We start from the raw sequence: 15,562 nt of genomic DNA on the forward strand, positions 1-15,562 counted from the left end.
GGGGTGTGCTGGCAGTAACGACAATTCTGCTAACAATAATAATGCCCACTGTGTTCTGAGTGCCCCCAGGTGCCAGACACCAGCCACGAGGGGGGCGCTGCTTAACGCCCTGTAGCCTGTCATTCCCATTTTACGGGGGAGGAGACAGCCATGGTGGCATCCTGACAAGAGAGCCGGCGTTCAGAGTCAGACCCTGAGCCCGAGTCCCTGCTCCACCCCTGACAGGCTGGGTGACCGGGGCCAGTCACTTCCTCTCTCTGAGCCTCAGTTTCCCCATTTGCAAAATAGGAAAATGACAGTTTAAAGGTTGACATGAGGATTAAATGACATGATGTGCAGAAAGCGCTCAGCATGGGGCCAGGCACACAGCAAGTGCTCAATAATCATTAAACGGTGTGCTGGGTAACAGTTTTACAGTAATTTAAGAATAATTCCTTTAATTGCTCCCGTTTTTTCAGAGGAAGAGTTGAGGTCCAGAGAGGGAAGTGACTTGCCCAAGGTCACCAGCCCAGTGGAGGAGCTGAGCTTTCAACTGGGTGGGCTCTGAGGCCAGTGCTCTCTCTGCCCGCCGTGCCACCATCACGGCCAGGCCCGGGCTGGCCTGTTTGGGACTCAGTCCTTGTGGGTCAAGAGGATGCCGGGGGCCTGGCCTGGCATCAGCCATGATCACCCGTTGGGGCGGTTGCAACATCCCCTCGCTCCGCCAGTCAATAAAGGGTGCCCATTGCAAAACTCAGCGGAGAAATTAAGTGTTGTGTCATCCTGCGGCCAGGCCCTGGGTGCCCCTTTCCTGCCCGGAGGCCTGGGTGGGGCCAGCTCCTCACTCTCGCCCTCCACGGCGGGCCTTGGAGAGCTGGGGTCGGGGTCAGCAGGGGGCTTCGGGGAGTGGGCAGGGTCCGGACCGCGCTCTGGGTCCACCCACGGCCAACCACTCTCAGGAGGGGCAGGTCCGTCCTCCTGGGTGCTCGGGCCCAGACGCGGGTGAGTCGACTCTTCTCTTGCCCCACATCCAGGAATCGGTCAGGAAGTCCTGTCGGCTCTCCCTTTAAGATACATCAGAATCCAGCCAGGGTCCCCTCCACCTGCAACCAGGGGGTCAGAGCACCTTCTGTGGCCTCACGACTCCACCTTCCTCCGCTTGGCCCACTCCCCACGCGCGGCCGAGGGGCCCGTTGCTTCCAGGTGGGTCCTAAGTCGGCTCTCGGCCCTCTGCCCATAACCCTCCATGGCTCCCGTCTCCGAGTCTTCCCGAGGGCACAGGGCCCTGCCTGCTCCGGCCCCCGGCCTTTCCACCTGTCTCACTGTTCTCTCCCTGGCTCATGCATTCCCGCCACACGGGCCTCCCTGTCGCACTGGGCAGGGCTGACCTCCTTTCACTGCCCTTCCCTCGGCCTTCGGGCTCTTCCCCCAGTTCTGCTGCACAGCTGGGCCCCTTGCCTTACTCAGGTCTCATCTCAAGGTCACCGCCTCCTGGAGGCCTTCCCTGGTTACCCTGCTAGCTGTCACCCCAGTCCTTCTTCTTGACTTCCACCACGTGATACATTATTTATTTGTTTGTCTTTCTCCTTCCTTAGATAGGGCCTGTTGTCTGTCTTGTTCATGATGACCCCCGGCGCTCAGCCTGGGCCTGGCACACAGTAGGTATTCCACAGAGATGTGCTGAATCCGTGAAGGGGTGGCAGGAGGGGTGACATTGGTGCAGATCGTGCCGCCGTGAATCGCAAGCCCCCTTCTCCGGCTGGTGGCGTGCGGACGGTGCTATGGGCACACTCCGCGGCCTGCAGGTCGCAGCTGGGGGGTCCTCCTGGCTGCCCTGTCGAGTGGCCCGTGCTGCCCAGCTCCCTGACGCGCTCACCCGGCGCTGGGCTGCTGTGTTCCCCTGCTTCTCATCAGCCTCCTCCCCAGACCCGGAGCCCTCTGAGGACCGGCCCTCATCTGCCTCGGTTCCACTGCTGTCCCTGGTGCCCAGCATGGGGCCTGGCACCCTGTGCGGGTATTGGAGGCTGGCTGATCAAGCTTTGTGTCACATGCCCATTTGCAGGGCCAGTTGTGGCCAGGAGGGAGGTACCAGGAGACGCTGCGCCCGGCCCTGAGGCCTGCGGAGTCAGGGCGAGAAAGGGGCCGCTGGGCCCTGAGCGTGAGGACCCGGGGTCATCCTGGGCTCACACCGAGTCCTAATCTGATCTCCTGTCTGGGCCACTCACAGCAGATCCAGTCACCAGCCGCAGTGTGCTAACTCACTCTGGACCTATCTCCATGCTCCACCTCGATGCTTATTGGCTTCCTTAATTAAGTGAAGGTGCAGCGCGGCAGGCGATGCCCGCAGCCTGCAGGCGAGTCGGCCCGGCCCCCTAAGCCGGGATAATAGCTGCTCCCACGCGGGCTGAGGCCTGCGCTGCCAGCTCCCTCCTGCCCAGTTCCAGGCCTGGGCGGGACAGGCCCGCTGAGACCTAGGGAGCCACAAACACTCACCACCGAGGCCTTAAACCGGCGGTGGCGCATGGGCCAGGTTGGCCTCCAGGTGCGTTGGGTTTGGCCCATGTGGTTCTTTTGCTGAAAGTCAAAATGAGCTGCCAACACTGAAAAATTAGGACACTGTCTGCAAACATCTGGATCTCTGGAAGATGCGGGGACTCTGGGCTCACAGGTGCTGTGTGCTGGAGCTGAGGAGTGGCTGTCCCCACACAGGGGACATGGCGTCAGTCGCCCCCCCCCATTTCACGTTGTGTCCCTACCTGGCTCACGTGGGCAGTTGAAGGTGCCACCTCCGCTCTAGGATTAGAGGTCAGTTGCCATTTGCAAGAAGGGACACGGAGGCTCAGAAAAGGCAAGTGACTCAACCAATGATGCACAGTAAGCCTGGAGCTCAGGTCACCGTCAGCGGGCACGTCCTTCCTGAGCACCCACCGTGTGCCAGGCACTGGGGACACAGAGGGACCATCACAGAGCCAGCCTTCTGGGGGTGACGGTCTTCTGCCCCACAGCTGTATTGTCCCCTTTATCGCTGGGTGACAGTGTCTGTTGAGACAGGTCCTTTCTTATCCCCGTGAGGCAGCTGCAAGTAGGTTCCCCACCGCGGCTGGGCCTGTCCCAGGACAGGGGCACAGCCATCGTGGAAGGAAGCCCCTGGCAAGCGTGCCTGCCCCCGGGACCCCCGCTCTGCGCCCTGGGCCCTCTGAGAGCAGGGGGGGCGAGTGGCGTCTGGTGGGAGGAGTGAGGAGGGTGGGAGCGGGGTGGGGACGGGGACGTGAGCAGAGGGGGCAGTGGTGTCAGCTAGACAGAGCGCGAGGACGGCTCCATCCTGGGTGAACCAAAGGTGAATCAGGAAGGCTTCTCCCACTGCCCTCTGAAGGCAAGGCGTGGAGGGGCGAGCCGCAGACCTGTCCCAGGTCCCCACCGGCGAGTCTAGGAAAAAGCCATTTGTGCACCTGGCTTGGGAGAACGCCCCGCCCCTCCTGCAGCGCAGCCCCTGGTCAGGGGAGGAACTGTGGCCTGGAGCCCCCGGGCCCTCAGCCCTGGACCCGGCCTGGGTCCCCATGGACGCCAAGGCTGTCAGGGCTCCTGCAGACCTGCCCGCCTGCCAGGAGCCACCGCTGAACAGCACGAAGCAGCCTGGCCCCGTGGCCGGCTCCCCACTGACGCGGGCGTGAATAACAGTCCCGGCGGTCATGTGCGTTTGCTAAAAATAACCTTGACATACTTTTGCGTTGGGAAACAATGTGGATTCCAAACATTCTCAAAGGGCAGAGAGGGGAAAAAAAGGAAGAATGGAAATCAAGTTTTCGAGCTTAGTAATTAATTAGCCTGTAAACAAATGACTCACGCTCTTTCCTGGCTATTTTTCTTTCCGTTCTGCGTGGATTTTCGCAGGGGCCTGGAGAAGGAGGCCGAGTGAGCCAGCCCAGCGGATAGGCTGGACGGGGCCCAGATGCGTCTCCCAGGGACGAGGAGGGGGACTGTCCCGAGGACGAGTTGGCCAGCTGGAGAGTGCGAGGAACAGCTTCAGGCGGAGGGAACAGCAGGGACGGTGGCCCTGAGAACTGGAAGAGCGTGGGGTGTTGGAGGAACAGTGAGGGTGCCTGGGCAGCTCCAGGGGAGTGGACTGGGGGATCAGAGAGGTCCGCAGGGGCCGGACCACATGGAGCGTGTCGGCTGTACCAAGGCATCTAGACTTGATCCTGAAGACGGTGGGAGCCATGGGAGGGTTTTAAGGCAAGAAGGAGCATCATCTGATTTGTACAATGATGTCACTTAAAAAATGGAAGATCAGAAAAATAAATTCTAAATGTTCTCTGTTGTTTGGATGCTCCTGGTATTGAGACTTCCCCAACAAAAGATTATCTAGTGATTATATTTTTGAAGAGTTTATGTTTGATGTCTGTGTCCTCTCCGTGAAGCATCAGCCCCACAGGATCACAGACTTTGTTGGTCTTGTTTCCTTCTGTGTCCCCAGTGCCGAGACCGATGCTTGGCACACAGTAGGAGGCCAGGACTCGGTTGTCAAGTAACCGAGCCCTCTGCGCAAGGTCAGCGGTTCCATTTTACAGAGGAGGAGAGGGGGGCAGGGGGGCTCCACGGCCAGCCTGGGACGGTCCCAGGGAAAGGCAGGTCTTATTTAGTTCAAAGTAAGGAGAAGTTTGTGGCTGGAAAATCTATTCTGTAAGAGACTGAGCTCCCCAGCAATGGGGGCATTCAAATAGGGCCCACACTACCTGTCCCATGATACTCCTCCTCTCTGATTTCAGACAAGCTCTGTGCTGGCTCAGAGATGCTACCTGACAATCTCTGACATTGGTGTGTTGTCACGTCCGTTGTGCGGACAGAGAAACCGAGACCCAGAGAGGAGCTGTGCCGTGTGCAAGGCCACATGGTTACAAGTGGGAGCCCAGACTGGAATCCAGGTCCGACGACAAAGACTGTGCTTTTAACCCCTTTTCTGGGCCACGGACCTTGGTTCAAATACCAGCTCCACCACTTAGATGCTGTATGACCCCGGGCAAGTCACTTTACTTCTCTGATCTCGGGTATCTCGCTACATTAAATGGGGATGTGGACCCCTGCCCTGCAGGGCCGCTGGGCAGAGTTGGGAAGTTCTGGGCGAATGGCCGCTGGCACACAGGGGCTCGAAATGTGTGCCCCCTCCCCACTCCACTGAGTTCTGCCCGCCTTTGGCCTCCCTCCTGGGCCGGCGGCTCTGTGGAGTCCACCCTCCGGGCCCCGCCGCCCACTGGGTGTTGATTCACCCCGGCCACGAGCCTCTTGCCTCGGCCTGTGCTCTCTTCCTCCTTTTCTTGGTGGGCCCACTGCCTTCTCCGATTGCCAAAGCTCCTCCCAGGGACGGGCGGGCGGCGGGGGGACCCCATCCTCCCACAGAATGTCTCCACCGCTTCCCCATCCTCCCACCCTCACCACGCCCGGCTGAGGTCACCAGCGCGAGGCCTGGTCCAGGGACACGGGTCACAGTTGGTCCACTTAATCATCATGGGGCAGGTAGGGCCCTGGCTGGTCCAGGGTCCCCCGCGGGGGCCAGGCTGGTGGAGGGGGTGGCCGCCAAAGGATGAATTCTGGGACAAATGGTGCTCCGGCCCATGGCAAGCGCGTGCACGGTGGATGGCTGAGGGCGCGTGCATTGATGGCGGGGGCCGGGGGGAGGCATCTTGGGGAAGGCTTCCTGGAGGAGGCGAGTCAGGAGCCAGGGGTGCAGAGGGGAGATGAAGGGCGTGGGCACTGGGCCAGCTTGCCTGGGCTCGAGTCTCAGCTCGCCCCTTTCCCGCTGTGTGGCCCCGATCAAGTTCACATCTCTCTCTGAGCCTCGGTTTCCTCGTTTGGAAAATGAGAAAATGATCGTAACACCCCTTGCAGAGGGTGGTGTGGAGGAAGTGAGACGATGTAGACAAGGTGTCGGGAGCAGGCCGGGCACACAGCTAGCGCTTAATACAGGTCAGCTGCTCTTCTTACTCTTACTATCAGTGTGGTGGAAAGTTCTAGAATGTCAGCTTCAGACAGGCCTGGGTGCAGGTCTCAGTTTTCCTCGCCTCTGGGTCCTCGAGGCCCTCCCTCTCCGCGCCCCAGCTTTCCTCACCTGGGAATGGAGCTGTTTTGACCTCATGGGGTTCATTGTGAGCATGAGGCGGGTGAATCCTGTAAATGCTCAGCACAGTGCCTGGCACACAGTAGGTGCTCAAGAAGTGGTTGGCGTCCCCCCGGCCTTGTGGCCTTGTGAGTAAGAGCAGGTTGGAGTGTCAGCCCGGTGCATCCCAGCTCTGCCTGCCCAGCTTGCCGTGGGCCTTGGGGCCGTGGGCGGAAAGTGCCGGTCCTGGTGCCTGGCACATAGTAGGTGCGTGGTCGGTGGGACTAAACTCGGGACCTTGTGTCCCCGATGACGGTGTGAGGCCCCCCTGGTGACTTCCTTCCCTGTGAGGTGGGGTGGTGCTCCCACTGTTGCGGCGAGGAAGCTGAGGCTCGGAGAGGTGAGGTCGCCAGCTGGAGGCCGGGCCCTCCATCTGCTTGGCTCCCGAGCCTACCTCTCTGTCAGGGGGTCCCTGGGTGTGCGCCCTGCTGGGGGACGTCCCGCTGGGCCCTCAGGGCCACCGTGCATGCTGACAGAAGCTTTCTAGGGTTAAGGAGAGGAGTGACAGCCGCCACTCGGCACAGGGTCCCGGGGTCCACAGGCCGTTCCCAGGGCCCCTGTCCCGGGCTGGGGACAGGAGTGGCTCTGTGGATATGGCGCTGGCTCGGGGTCTTGGGGCAGCGGGCAGCGCCCCCAGGCCCGGCCGGGTCTGTCTCCTCCCCGACCCGGCCCCAGGGCACTATGCTGTTTCTCGTTTGTCACTATCCAGCCCTTTGGGCCATGTTTTCTGTCCAGAGTCTGGATCTCCTCCGGGCGTCTGAGAACGCCCTGCTCTGTGCGCAGATTCCACGTCCCACCAAGGGCCGCCCTCCGCCAAACTCCGCACGCGGGCTCATCCCTGCTCCCGCGCCTGTGCGTCTGTCGCTCCTTCTGTTGTTCTCTCTCCGTCTCACAGGTGAGGAAACAGGGCTGCAGGGAGCGGTGCCTGGTGGAAGCGGCACGGGAGCTGAGGTTGGCCTGGCCTCGGCCTCAGCCTTGCGTGGGCTCCACCCGCATCAGAGACCCTTCCTCCAGGAAGACAAGACCGAGCCACTCTGAAGAGGTGCGGCTCTGCTCGCCTCAGCTCAGCCTAACTTACACATTCTCAGGGACGATGGGTGGTGTGATGGGCGGTGTGATGGGTGCTAAATTGCCCCCAAGAGGGTGGAAATCGATGCTTCTGGGGTGAAAAAACTTACCTTTTTTAATGTATAAAGCCCAGATATACATACAAAACAGAAACAGACATACAGTAAATCTGTGGCATTACAATTTCATAGGGAGGGAACTAGGAAAAAAATGTCTACAAATGCTCCTTAGGGGGCAACAATAAAAAGAAAGTTGGGAAACTCTGGTTTAACCCAACTTTGTTTAAAACTCACCTAAACTGGGTTTGACTCAACTCCTCAACTCAACATAACAAAACTCAACTCACTCAAATTCAGTTCAACTCAACTCAGTTCCTGCATCTCGACTGCACTCATCTTGGTCCCGTTAACTCGGTTTACCTCCGCTCTACGCACCTCAGTTCAGTTTAAAACTCAACTCAGCGTGATTTAACCCAAGTCAACCCAACTCAGCTCAACTTAACTCACTTCAACGCAGTTCAACCGAGTTCACTCCACCCCAGCTCGCCTCAAGCCCCCTCTTCGACTCATCCCAAGCTGGTCCCGCTCAGTCTCGGGCTCTTTTAGCTCGGCTCCCTGTCGTCTCAACTCAGCTTCACTCCTCTCGGCCTGGTTTAGCTCCACTCGTCTCGACGTGACGCCACCACCTCAACTCGCCCGACACACTCGCTGTATCCGCTGCCTCCCTGCCCAGACACCCTCTTGTCTTCAGGAGAGAGATGCTCAGACCTCGTTCCTTCCCCTGCGTGCTCCCAGCCTAGCCGGGGACTCTGACATGTCCCTTCAGCAGGTGCTGTGACGGGGAAGTGAGCCATGTCTGGCCGCCCTAGGGAGCCCCGGATGATCCCCCACAGGAGGAGGAGTTAGCTCAGGCAGAATAGTGGGAGGAAGGACACTCTGGGCAAAAGGAGCAGCATGTGCAAAGGGCCTGAGGCAGGGTGGACGGAACGCTTGGAGGCCTGGAGGTCGTTCAGGCTGGAGGGCAGAGGGGGAAGGGAGGGTGGTGCAAGAGGAGGCTGGGGATGTGCGCAGTCCCCTTGTGGGGACTGTGTTCTGGGGACAGTGGGGAGCTGCGGCCGTGTGGAGCAGAGGAGAAATGTGATTGGAAGGATCCCTCTGGTTGCAGGGAGGAAGTGGAGCCGAGAGGCGGGCAGCACTGAGCTGAGAGGTCCAGCACTAGGGTGTCTGTGGGGGGCAGCCGGCGGGGGGAGCTTAAAGAAGGAATTCAGGAAATGAGTCAGAAAGAACGACCACTCTACCGGGCCTTCTCTCCTTGCCTTGCACATGGGAACCGAGTTCATTCTCATAGCACTCACGAGGGAGGTCTTACTATTAACCCTATTTTACAGATGGGGAAACTGAGGCTCAGATAGGCCAAGACATGTGCGCAAGGCACACAGCTCCTAAGGGGCAGAGCTGGGATCTGGCTCAGGCATCGCTGCTCCGGAGCCCGCAGGAGCGGCTGGGCGTCCCCTCCAAGCTCCCAGGGTGGTGCTCCCTGCGGGTCTCTGCACCACACGGCAGGCGCTTGGGGAGTTCCTGCTCTGCCAGTTGCTGGGGATTCAAATCATCATCCCCGTTGGAGTTGGGAGTGCCTGTCCCCTTCAGAGGGAGACTGTTCTCTTGTCATTTCACAGGAGAGGAAACTGAGGCCCAGCATCACCCCTAGCAAGGGCTGGGGCTGGGGTTGGAGGCTCAGGTGGGAAACTGCTCTACAAACAGCAAAGTCATCCTCCCTAGGACCTTCGGCCACTTGGACTTTGAATCAGCCCACCTGTGGGCATCGAGCAGGCCCTGCAAACGTGCTGGGGAGATGCTCCACCCTTTTTCCCCCCGGTGCTCAGTTCTCCCATGGCTGCCTGCTGTCCCGAGGATGCACTTGGGGCTCCTCGCTGCATCCCCAGAGGCTCTGCGTGATCCCCACCCCACCCCCTCTTTGACCTCACCTCCCACAACTCTCCCCTTCCTGCTCTCTGCTCCAGCCTCCTCCAACACACCAGTTCTCACCACAGGGCCTTTGCACACGCGGTTCCTGCTGCTTGGAACACTCTTCCCTCACCAGTTCCATCTTATCCTCCGGTTCTCAGCTCTAATGTCACCTCCTCAGGGAAGCCCTCCCTGAGTGCATGAGCTCAAGTATTCCCGGTTGTTCCCGATCACATCACCTTTTTATTTTAAAAAAATATCGTGCTCCCTTGATGGAATTTTCTTATTTGCTTATCATCTGCTTCCTGCAGTGGAGTGAGCTCTCGTGGGCAGGGACCATGTTGGTTTTGCTCACTGCTCTATTGCCTGGTATACAGTAGGTGGTTGATAAACGTTTGTGGCATGAATGAACGAGTGAGCAAAGGGATGGATGGAAATAGTTGAAGAGTCAGGGGCTGAGAGGAGGAATAGACGGCTCCAGGCCCAGGCTGGGGTCCAAAACCTCCTTTCCCCGGGGCCCCTGCCCTGGGGAGGGGCCCTGGCAGGACAAGAGGGCGGGCGTGGGGGGCGGTGGGCAGGGCCGGGCCGGGCCGGGCGAGGCCTCCTCTTTGTTGCTCGCTGTTTTCATCCTCTCGGTAATTATGGGCTCAGACACTCCTCGATGCCTTCCCAGAATAATAGCTGGGCCTGTTATCAGCAGCATCTCCAGGACCTTTTCACAAACAGTCATTAATCAAGTCTCAGTGCCACCCTCCCTCCCTCCCAGTGGAAACCGAGGCACAGAGAGGTGAGGCCACTTTCCCAGCGTCACACAGCCGGCATGGGGAGGCTGGGCTGTTTTGCTCCCAACCCTCTGGTGTAGCACGGGGGCCCCTTCCCTGTTCCACTTGCGGGGGAGCCTCTGAGCCTACCGTGACTGGGGGCCCTGCCTCCCTCCCCAGCCCCCAGCCCCCAGCCCCCCCTGAAGCCCCGGGGCCCTTCCAAGGTGGCCTGTTAATCACTGCCGGTTAATTAAGGAGGTTGAACAACCCCGTGGGCCTTGGGCCTGCCCAGGGGAGGGTGCGGGGCTGTGTCACGGTGGGGCCTGCTCCCAGGCCGGGCCACAGGGCGCTGTGCTGCGTCTGCCCTTGAGGGGCCGGGGTCCCTGGGGAAGGCGCCATAGAGCGCCATTGTTGGCATGTGCCCCCTCCCCGTCTTCGAGGTGTGTGGGAGGCGCTGGCATCACTTAATGAGGCCTCCTCAGCTGCCAGGAGACCTGGAGGAGTTGAAACAGGTTCTGGGTGAGGTGAGTTTCATGGGCTGGGCAGAGTCCATGGCTCTCTGCCATGTGGGCACTCCCTGGGGCAGTGGGGGCGGCCGTGGGACCCCCGCCTCCTCCCTGCGCCCGGCCCTCTGCCCAGTGGGGTGGGCACAGGGCAAGCTTGGGAGGGGCCAGTGGGGACAACGGAGGATGGTGGTTAGGCCTGGAGGCTCACAGCCCCCTCTCCCACGTCTCATCACAAGCCTGTGGGAACCACACCACTCAGGACCACGGGGCCAGGGTCTGGGGTCCCCGACGCTGCCGATGTGCCCTCCCACACAGATCTGGGCCTCGGTCTTCTGACCTGAGAAATGGGGGTGGTCAGACGCGACAGGCTCAAAGCTTTAGTTTAAGGATAGTCCATCCCAGTCTGAGCTGCTGTCTTGCTGTGTGACCTTGGGTAAGTTGCTTCCCTCCTCTGGGCCCTACAGCTCTGGCTGTACCCAGTGGCGGTGGGGGGCGGAGGGGAGGGTGGATGGAGTGACAACAAGTGGTGGTTCCGCTGCCCCTCTGTCTCTGCTGAGGCTCCGAACGCCGGAGGCCCAGCCCTGCTTTCTCTAGGACACATGAGAAGGTTACTCGTTATGTCTCTGCTGGCCCTGGGGAAACAGGCCCCAGCCTCAGGCCAAGGAGGCTCAGGAGGGAGCTCCAGCTGGACGCTCCCCGAGGCCGGGCTGCAGGTCCCAGGACCTGGGGGGCCAGCCCCTCTGCGTTGCTGAACCCCTCGGGTCCGCTGCGGACAGGCTGGGGCGAGGCGGGCCCAAGGCAACACCCACCGTGTTCCAGAGGCTTCCTTGGAGTCGCTCGCTGGCGAGTGTGGGCCTTGCTGGCTCTTTGTGTCCTCTAACTTTTCTTTTTTAAAGTCACGTTTTTTGGAAGTAAGATTTTTATACGGTAAAACCTGCCCTTTTTTGGCGGCTAGTTCTATGAATTTTGACAAACATATAGTTGTGTAACCACCACGATGATCGAGATAGAGATGGTCCCATCGCTCCATAAAGTTCCTGGGGCCCCTTTGAGGTCGACTCATTTCCCACCGCCGGCTGCTGACAGCCACCCAGCTCCCCCGACGTTTTATTTTGAAAGTTTTCAAACTTACAGAAAGGTGAGAAAAGCTTAACAATGAACCTCTGTGGTCCCCTCACCGCATCCCAGCTGTCCACACCGGGCGGGCCCCTCGTGCCTTCTCCATGTGAGTTTTGCTGCTCTCTTTGTGAGCAGAGTTGCAGACGTCCCGACCCTTCACCCTAAACCCTCCGGGGAGCGTCTCCAAAGCACGAGGGCGTTTTCCACAAACCGCGGTGCCCGGCGCCCCGAGGAGCCAAGCATCCACTCAGTCATGTCAGCTGAGAGCCGGGCCACATCTGAATCCTGGGATTGCTCCACGTGTCCTTTATAGCTACTTTTTCCCCCGGTCCAGACTCCAATCAAGGGTCAGGCCCTGCATTCGGTGGCAAGTCTCTTTGGTGTCCTTCTCTCTGGAACGTTCTCTCTGTCCTTGCTTGACTATATAACACACTCTTTTTGTTTTTACATTTTATTTATTTATTTCTTTTGTGAGGAAGACTGGCCCTGAGCTAACATCCGTGCCCATCTTCCTCTATTTTGTATGTGGGACACCGCCACAGCATGGCTTGCCAAGCGGTGCACAGGTCTGCACCTGGGATCCGAACTGACAAACCCTGGGCTGCCGAAGTGGAACATGTGAACTTAACCACGATGCCACCAGGCCGGCTCCATGAGGGCGTTTTCTTAAAAGCTTTGTTTAAAACGACGGAGAGAGAGGGGTGGGGAGAAAGAGAGAGACACTTGGGTTCATTGCCTCGATTTCCAATAATGCCCAAAACTTGAAGCAACCACGTCTGAATTGAGAGGGCCGTGTGACTGACGGCTGTGGTTCGGATCCCAGCTCTGCCTGCCCCCTGGCTGACCTTGGGCAGGGGGCCTCACTGCTCCGGCCTCAGTTTCCCCATCTGTGAAATGAGGACAATACCAGTCCGTCCACCTGCCCGCTTGTGAAGATTAAATGAGTTAAAGCGTGTAGTTCATGAACAGTGGCAACTCCAGTGTGAACAATTTGGTGACAGTCTTTCCAGACGTTTCTCTCTGTACCTGCATACGTGGATAGAGGTGAACATGACACTGTATCAATCGGATCACCTCCTCTTCCCTCAGTAATTGATCACAAGCATTTTCTCACATCCAAGAACGTAGCACTCCTCCGTCATTTAAAAATGTTTAACTTTCGTTAATTTTCGTCAATAGCTAATACATTCACACAGCCCCAAATACCAGAAGTACGAGAAATAACAGTACAAGTCTGTCCCCTCCTGCCGGGTCCCCAGCCTCTCAGGTCCTCCCTGAGACCTTTCCCTGTTTTGCTTTCCAGAAGGGTTCCACGCACCTACAAACAAAAACATTTATTTGCTTTCTGTTTTCCCTCAGACAGCAGATGTGCGCGCTGTTTCCACGTCTGGTTATTTCCCCTTTGCAGCAGCTCCTGAGACGGTCCGCGTGGGTGCCGAGCGGGCTCCTCTTAAGCCTGTGCAGCATCCTTCACGGAGGCTGACCTAATGGGCCAGCGCCGCCTCGGTGGGCGTCAGGAGTTGGCAGGCTTTCACCACCACGCGCTGCAACAGACAGTCTTGTGCAAGCATCTGTGCCCACGTGCAAGGCCGTAGGATTTGTTCCTAGAAGTGGAGCTGCTAGGTCAGACGTCACGTATGTTTTGGGCTTTGCTCTGCCATCTTTGGGATGGCTGCATCCATCCCGGTGTAGTTAGCCCCTTACCGTGGACTTTTCGGTGCTTCCAATTTGCCCTTCTATAAACAATGCGACAATGAACATCTTTGTGCAAGCCTCTCACGGGGAATTCCCGGGAATCTGATGACAGATGGACAGGAAGTGCTGAGAAGGAAGAACTGAGACGAGAGGGCCGCCATGGCCCCAGGGCCTGGGTGTGGGTGGTGGTTGGAGTGGTGGCTGATTGGGTCCTCGGGGTGACAGACCCCTCTAAACCGGAGCGTGGTCTGGGCCTCAGAGCATCGGGCCCGCCTGGGGCTGTTAGAAATGCAGAGTCCTGGGCCCCAGCCCGGCCCTGTCGCATCAGGATGACAGGTAGCTGGCACAGCCAAATTTGAGAAGGGCTCCCCCAAAACAAGCCCGGACACCCCAAGGCCCGCTGCTGGAGAAGATGGTTCAGCCTGGTTCTGGGGCAAACCTGGCTTCCCCACCTGCTGGCTTTGTGCCTGGGGGTGTGCTGGGTGACCTCGCTGTGCCTCAGTTCCCCTTACAGGGTGGTTGTGAGAGTCAAACAAGATCACGTGCAAACATGTGTAGCACGTGCTCGCACACAGTAAGCGCTCAATAAATATTGTTATTGTTACTGTCGTCGTTGTTGTTATTGAGGTGTGTGGTATGGAAGGAGACATGCGAGTCAGATGGCGCTGTCTTGTGGTCCCCCCCATCTCTGTCATCGTCATTCTCTGTCTTTCTCTGTCCCCATCTGTCTCTCTCTGTCCACCTGTTTCTCTCTTTTCTGCCTCAGTTTCTCTCCTTCTGTCTCTTGGGGTCTCTCTCTGACTCTCTCTGTTTTGGTCTCTACCCTGTCTGGCCATATGAGCTTTAGAAGCACCTGAAAATGCTAAAAATCTGGAGAAATGGAGCCACAATGCAAACAGGAAACTGAGAACTAAAAATTGGCGACAGGATCAGGGGAAAATCACACCATTACACAAACTCAGAAATATTAACAGCAAAAAATTTATGTTTTCGGTGGGAGGTGAGGCCCTTTCCAACCTGTCGGGTGGGTTGTGGTGGGGGCCTGCCCGGCTGCACGGCCTGGCCTGTTGTCCCCTCTCTCTCCTGTTTCTTTGGACCCAGTGCAGCCCTGGACCTGGGGAGAGCTGATCGGTGAAGAGAAAGATTCAGGCCCAAGACGGTCCCTGACTGCCTTCTCTGCCGTATCCTTGCGGTGGGACGCTGGTAGGCACACTCAGCCAGATGCCTCACTTACCGGGCATCTACTGCACCAGGCCCTGGGACACAACAGTGAACAAGACAGGCAAAACCCTGCCTTGTGGTGTGGACATCCTAAAGGGATGTGCATGCGGCACGTAGTGTGGAAGTGAATGAATAAATATGTGGAACAATTCAGATAGTGCTAAGTTATTTGACTGGAATAAAATGTGGAGATGTGACAGAGAAAGATGGGGGTGGGATTACTTTACAAGGGGGTGGGAGCAGGCTTCTGGGAAGGCGCCTGCTCTGACCTGAATTCAGGGAATAGAATGATGAGAAGGAGCTGGGCACAGGAAGATCCGGGAAAAGGGCATTCCAGGAGCAGGAATAGTGAGTGCAAAGGCCCTGAGGCAGGAACAAGCTTGGGAGTCAGTCATGACTGGAAGCTTTCAGAGAAAAAGATCTCAGGAGCAAGACAGTCTTTGCTGAGTGTTTGAACAAGTCACTTGCCCTCTCTGAGCCTTAGTTGCCCCCTATGTAAAATGAGAGTGATAAACACCCAATCCTTAGGGATGAGTGAAGACCAAACCGGGCGGTGGGCCAGATTTCTGTATCGGAGGCACTCAGGAAATGTGGTGTGGGGGGATTTGTCTTGGAACCGTGGGCACAGCAGGACCTCTCTTTGTGCTTGGATTAATTGGGGTGGCTTTGGGGGTGGCAGTGGAGATGATTTGGGTCTGAAAGCGATGCCCCTGTCTCACCATGGCTCGGCCCCCGGCTTCAGGGGTTAATAGCCGACAGCCCGCGGCCTGTGCCTGGCACAGAGGAAGCAGCAGGAAGGAGGAGGCATTCCAGGTGGGAGGAAGGCGAGGAGATGGGAATGTGGGAGGCGTGTTAGGGGAAGAGCGAGGCGACCAGCTCGGCTGCTGGGGAGAGGCGAGAGAGGAGGCTGGAAAGACAGGGTGAGGCCCAGGACGGGGCCTCGAATGGCATGCAAGAGGAGGGTAGGCCTCGGCCCGCAGGCAGCAGGGAGCCACGGCACGCTCTGGAGCAGGAGAAGCTCTGGAAATGGGTCTAGTTTTTGGTTTGGTTTTCAATGAAATATTTTACACTTCAAAAAAGTTTCAAGGATAGTAAAAT

General features: G+C 58.2%; 1 long non-coding RNA gene across 1 annotated transcript; it reads left to right on the top strand.

Moving 5' to 3' along the window:
* Nucleotides 1–870: 870 nt before the first annotated feature.
* LOC106825687 (uncharacterized) lies at nucleotides 871–4,291 on the top strand. The gene is made up of 3 exons (XR_011494678.1): nucleotides 871–1,182; nucleotides 1,575–1,637; nucleotides 3,871–4,291. It is a non-coding gene; the product is annotated as an uncharacterized lncRNA (long non-coding RNA).
* The last annotated feature ends 11,271 nt before the right edge of the window (nucleotides 4,292–15,562 follow it).

The sequence above is a fragment of the Equus asinus genome, chromosome 15, assembly GCF_041296235.1.
Source record: "Equus asinus isolate D_3611 breed Donkey chromosome 15, EquAss-T2T_v2, whole genome shotgun sequence".
Classification (NCBI taxonomy): Eukaryota; Metazoa; Chordata; class Mammalia; order Perissodactyla; family Equidae; genus Equus; species Equus asinus.